We start from the raw sequence: 5,442 nt of genomic DNA, 5'->3' as shown, positions 1-5,442 counted from the left end.
TCATCTCCAGAGAAAAATACAGGGGAAATTTGGTAACGATAGTAAACTAATATACTTTCATTTCACTGCCATGCTCCAAATCCTGAAAAGCTACAGAAAAAGTATTTTATAAAATCAATAATAGAGAAAAGAAAAATATATCTCAATAACAGACCAGAAACTATGAGGAGGCCTTAAAAGACAGTATGTAAATGGGATCTGTTTGAAGAAGGAAACTATAGGCCAAATTTATATTGCAAATGGTGGGTGCAGCTCCCCAGGTGGAAGGAATCTGGGAGCAGGAAGGGGGTCTAGGAGATAGATGGGGTGATCAGCTGGGCAAAATCAGAGCAGCCGGGGCTGCAGACACTTCCCCCCTCCCCCACCTGTTGTTCTGTTACTCTGGTAAGGGTAGCCACTTGTGGACCTGAGCACAAGAGTCATAGTAGTGACCTGAGTGTCTGAAAGCGTCCAGAAGAATAATGAGCAATAATGAGTGGACACTTGGCCTGATGTCACATCCCCAACCTTTGCTGCTAGGTCCCAAAAATAGGTCCTAGCATACAAGACTACCAAATTCAATGAGGAGCAGATGCCAAGAATCACCAGGCACTCAAAAAAGCCCAGTACCAGGAAAGGAACAAAATACAGTGTTTGAACATGTTCACTCCTCTCCATAATAGCCTTTTATGTTATTATGTGGTCAGCTCATCATTTTTCTTTCCTGAAAGGATCTCTGTGGCATAGGCAAAGCCACACTGCACTAATTTTCCCCCAAGCTAGGGCAAATTTAAACTTCTCCCTGCTTCTTTCTAGCTATGGGCCATCCAGATCTGACATGGGAAGCTAGGAGGAGGGAGGGAAATACAAGATCTGGCTTTCTCTTCCAAAGCCTGTTTGATGGAAACCATTTCATTTTTTATAATTATAGTGAAATATAAGAGCAAGGTTGTTTTTGTGTTGTGTTTTGTTTTCGCAGTCTGAAAGGTAACCACTGGAAAATATAAATTAGGTATAACAACTCGCCAAATTCTGAACAAACAAGAGGGAAAAATATTACTGGATCAACCCACTGAAATTAAAAAAGATAAAATAGGAGTACTAGCACCATGATAAAGATAAAATCTGAAATAAGTATATGACCAAGTTTCTCAGTTATCAGAATACTGTACATGAGAAAATAAGTAGGCTAAACTCTCCTACTCAAAGATCAAGTATCTTAAGAGTGTTTCAAAAGGCAAAATTCAGATGTACCTAAAGTAAAGTGACACAGAAAGGTTGATACTTTGACACTTAGGAAATGCCCAAGGATCTAACAGATACATTTGATATCAAATATTGAAAAAAATCTAAAAATGCTAAAGGAAAAAAAATTTGTATTCATAAAATATACAATTTCAAATTAAGACATTATAGTCATGAATATTTATGTTTCAAATACTGGTTTTATTTTATTTTTTATTAAAATTTTTAAAACATTTATTCATTTTTTTTGAGAGGCAGAGAGAACATGAGCAGGGGAGGGACAGAGAGAGAGGGAGACACAGAATCTGAAGCAGGCTCCAGGCTCTGAGGTGAGAGCACAGAGCCCAATGTGGGGCTCGAACTCACAAACCATGAGATCATGACCTGAGCCGAAGTCAGACATTTCACCAACTGAGCCACCAAGGTCCCCTCAAATACTGGTTTTAAATATTGAAGTCATGATGTAAAAACATAAAACACATAAAATAATGAAATTTTTTGGTATCCAACAGTTTTAACACATTGCACAAAATTTTGCAGATCAAAGAGATAAAAGTAAGGGTATTTATATTACTAGTAATACAAGTAACTTGACATTCTAGCTACAAAGAAAATTTTCTAAGGCACAAAGAGATAAAACGCATTCTTTAAAAATATTAATATATTCATGCAGCATTTATAAACATTTATAATGAGCTAGGCCCCAAAACTTTCACAAGCTCTATTTTAAATAAAGCAGAAATTCTACCAGCCTTATTCTCTCACCACAATGTAGCAAAACTGGAAAGTAAAGAGAAAGGATAACAACAATATTTAATTACATGGTAATTGTAAAGCTACTCTTTCTATCAAAGGACCCCAACCCCAGAGAGGGAGAGCTTTTTAAAAATATAAATTATGTCTACCCTCCTTCGGATCCCTTATAAATAATATGTCATAATTGATTTTTATTGGACCTTAAAGGGATAATCAAATGTGGTGCTATTATCAAGGTACTAAAGCATAGAAAGTTTTTAGAAATTGTCTTAACTGCTTGTATAAGTCTAGCATCACACTGAAGCCAGAACCTAACAGAGATATCAATAAAAATATCTTTAGAACAATTGTATTTATGAATATAGATGTAACATTTATTGATGTAATATTTTTACATTAAACCCAGGAATGTAGTCAAAGAACAAAATACCATGAACTAGACAGATTTATTCCACGCTGTGTGGACACAACGTATTAGCATGCAATATGTTAATGTAACTCATAACAACAATTTGTTAAAGGAGAAAACCCCCAAATTATCTCTTTTATTGCTTAACTGGCAATTCAACAACTGCTCTTGTGTTAGCCCCACATTACAGAGCATGTTTCTTAGAAATACCGTCTGCGCTATACTTAGTTGTGAAACACAGAGGCACCTTGGCTAAGGTGGGCACACATAAGGACGTCCACACTCAATATCATGTCTCAGCACTGCTATGGGATCACATTTTTAGCGACTCCCAAAAAGAAGGAGAAATAAAGAAATCATACAGATGCTGGAAAGGAAAAAACAAAATGCTTAATATATTGAGGTAAGACTATTATGATTTTCTGGCAAGTAATCCACAGATATAACCAAATATTAATTACCACACCAACAGTATGTAATTCAGAGTCTTCATCTGGAAGAATAATGGTCCAAATTAGCAATACAAATGTTGAGCAAAGAGTCCAAGCACAGAGAGGTGATCTTAACAGATTTCACTATCTCTCATGCCCCAGTGCCCACCACTGTGGGGAGGCACTCATGAAAAATGGCCACGGAAGCACACACAAGGATATATATACGTAAAGAAGTCTCCTTAAATCTACGGGAAAAGGAAGATAAGCTAAGGCATGTGTTGTGACAGTCTACTAACCATTTCAGGGGAAAAGACTGTTACATTCATACCTCATACCAAAATGAATTCCAGATGGGCTCAATATTTTAACGTTTAAAACAAGATATCATGAAGGCAATAGAAGAAAATATAGTGAACAGTTGTGGGAAGATCTGGGTGTGAAAGTTCTTTCTAGGGATGCATACAAAATCTGAAAGACTATAAGGAAAAGAGCAATACATGTCAATACATAAAAGTGAAAACGTGCTTTGAAATAAAACAAAAACCCACCAGATACAAAGTTAAGAGAGAAGGAAAACTGGGGCGCGGACAGGAAGGAAACTGCCAAAAACATATAAAAGAATTAATATGCCTATTATATGGAAAGGTTTCATAACACATTAAGAAAAAGGTAAACAGTGATCTTTAAAAGCAGAGAGAGAATACAAACAGGCAATTGAAGTAGAATAAAATGAAATGCAAATGACCAATAAATATGAAAATGTCTAAATGAGATTGAATTTATAGCCCTCAATCACACAGATTAAAAAGAATTTAAATGTTAAAGACTATGGCCAGTCTTGCGCATCAACTCCTTCTGGGAACAGCATTCCCTACTTGCAGGGTCCTGGGCGGGACTTCAAAGCAAGTTCCCCAGCTTCAGGAATCTGTTCTAAAGATGTAATTCAGGAAACCACCATGGTACTTTTTCTTTAACTGAAAAGACAAAAACACATTTTAAATGCCTACTGATACAGGATTAAGGAAATTGGGTAACCTCTGTTCTATAGAATATCACACAAAAAATTACATTTGATACAGATCTGTATTTAGTAACATGAAAATCTATTATGACTATTAAGTACAAAATCTTATTAGAATAGCATGTATAATACGATGAAAAAGTGAGATGTGTGTTGGTCTGTCTAGAAAGGCATGACCTCAAATATTAATATTTAAATTATGATGCACTCCTATGGAGAAAAGGAAATACTTATTCATGGAATACAAAACAAAAGGAGGGGTTGGATGTAGAATATGATTTCTAGCCACTCCCCCCCAATCTCCCTCTATTTACAATATGGACTTTAAATTGCAAGAAAAATCACTAAAATATTAACTGAAATTTTCTCTGGGTGGAGTGGTTTAGAAAAAGTGTTATTTTCTCCTTTTAAATGTATGCCTATTTCCTGACTTTTCCAAGGTGAGTGTGTGCCAATTCTAGAATCGAGAGAAGTGCTAAAGCAAAAGGGGAAAGGAGAGAACAGAGAGGGCCAGGGGGTCCTTCCTGGTCCCAGCACACACGCCCACCCTGCACCGTAGAACCACGGTGGAACCAGGAGGCCAGCGCAGGAGTCCGGGAGTGGAGGGCAGGTACGCTGCCTGAGCCTGCGTCAGGCTGGCACAGATCTGGTAGCCTAAGCCAGGAACACACGTACCTGGAGAGCTGCCCCATGCTTTGAGTGTTTTCCCAGAGAAGCCCAGGCACCAGAGAGCGAATCCCTGAAGCATTCTTCCTAACAATCCCACTCTTGAAAGGTTGAACTCTGTAAGAGATGTGAGCATTCAGGGTAAAACCTTTCATCAAATGGTGGAGTCACTGAGGCATTTAAAATCCATCCCAAAAGATTATTTTATGTGCCACATTACACAACTGTGTACTAAAATTACTTACTATATATCATAGTGTGTGTGTGTGTGTATAGTACATATATATAGTACACACACATATATAGTACATATATACTGTACATGCATATATAGTGTATATAGAGAGAAATGTTCTAGACGTGGGCTCTGTTAATATTATGGGGTTTTGCTGAAGTAGTTTCTCCCTGTCATTCCCCCTTGGAGGTCCAGCCTCCAGTTCTGGAAGGGGGGCTGTATGGAGAGTTCCTTCTATGTGGGAAGCTATTTGCAGGCCTGTCTGTCCCCCACCTGCATGCCCACTGTTTTCCCTGAACATATGCCTGACCTGACCTGCCTGAGTAGGAGGCCAGGGTCTTGTCTCTTTCTGGAGTTTTTGGAAGACTCCTGGTATGAGGTAGAATGAGGCAATTCAGCCTTGCCAAAATAAAGGGAATAAGTGATGTGGAGGTAAGGATGGGTGTCAAGGAACTCATCTAGAAGTAGGGTTCTTGAGCACCACCCCCACTTCCCCTGTCCTGTTCCCATATCAGCAAGGTAACTTCTATCATTGCATTTTAACCTCAGGCTGTGGATCTCTGATTGCAAAGGCCACCTCTGTAACACAGGACCCAGCACAGAGCTTTACTCATCTTTGAGCCCCAAAATGTCCACTGAATGAATGCATGAATGAATACATAAATAGAGAAAGAAATAGAGATGTTTTTAGATCTAG

The sequence above is a fragment of the Suricata suricatta genome, chromosome 2, assembly GCF_006229205.1.
Source record: "Suricata suricatta isolate VVHF042 chromosome 2, meerkat_22Aug2017_6uvM2_HiC, whole genome shotgun sequence".
Classification (NCBI taxonomy): domain Eukaryota; kingdom Metazoa; phylum Chordata; class Mammalia; order Carnivora; family Herpestidae; genus Suricata; species Suricata suricatta.
The sequence above is the reverse complement of the archived record's forward strand: the minus strand, read 5'-3'. Positions refer to the sequence as shown.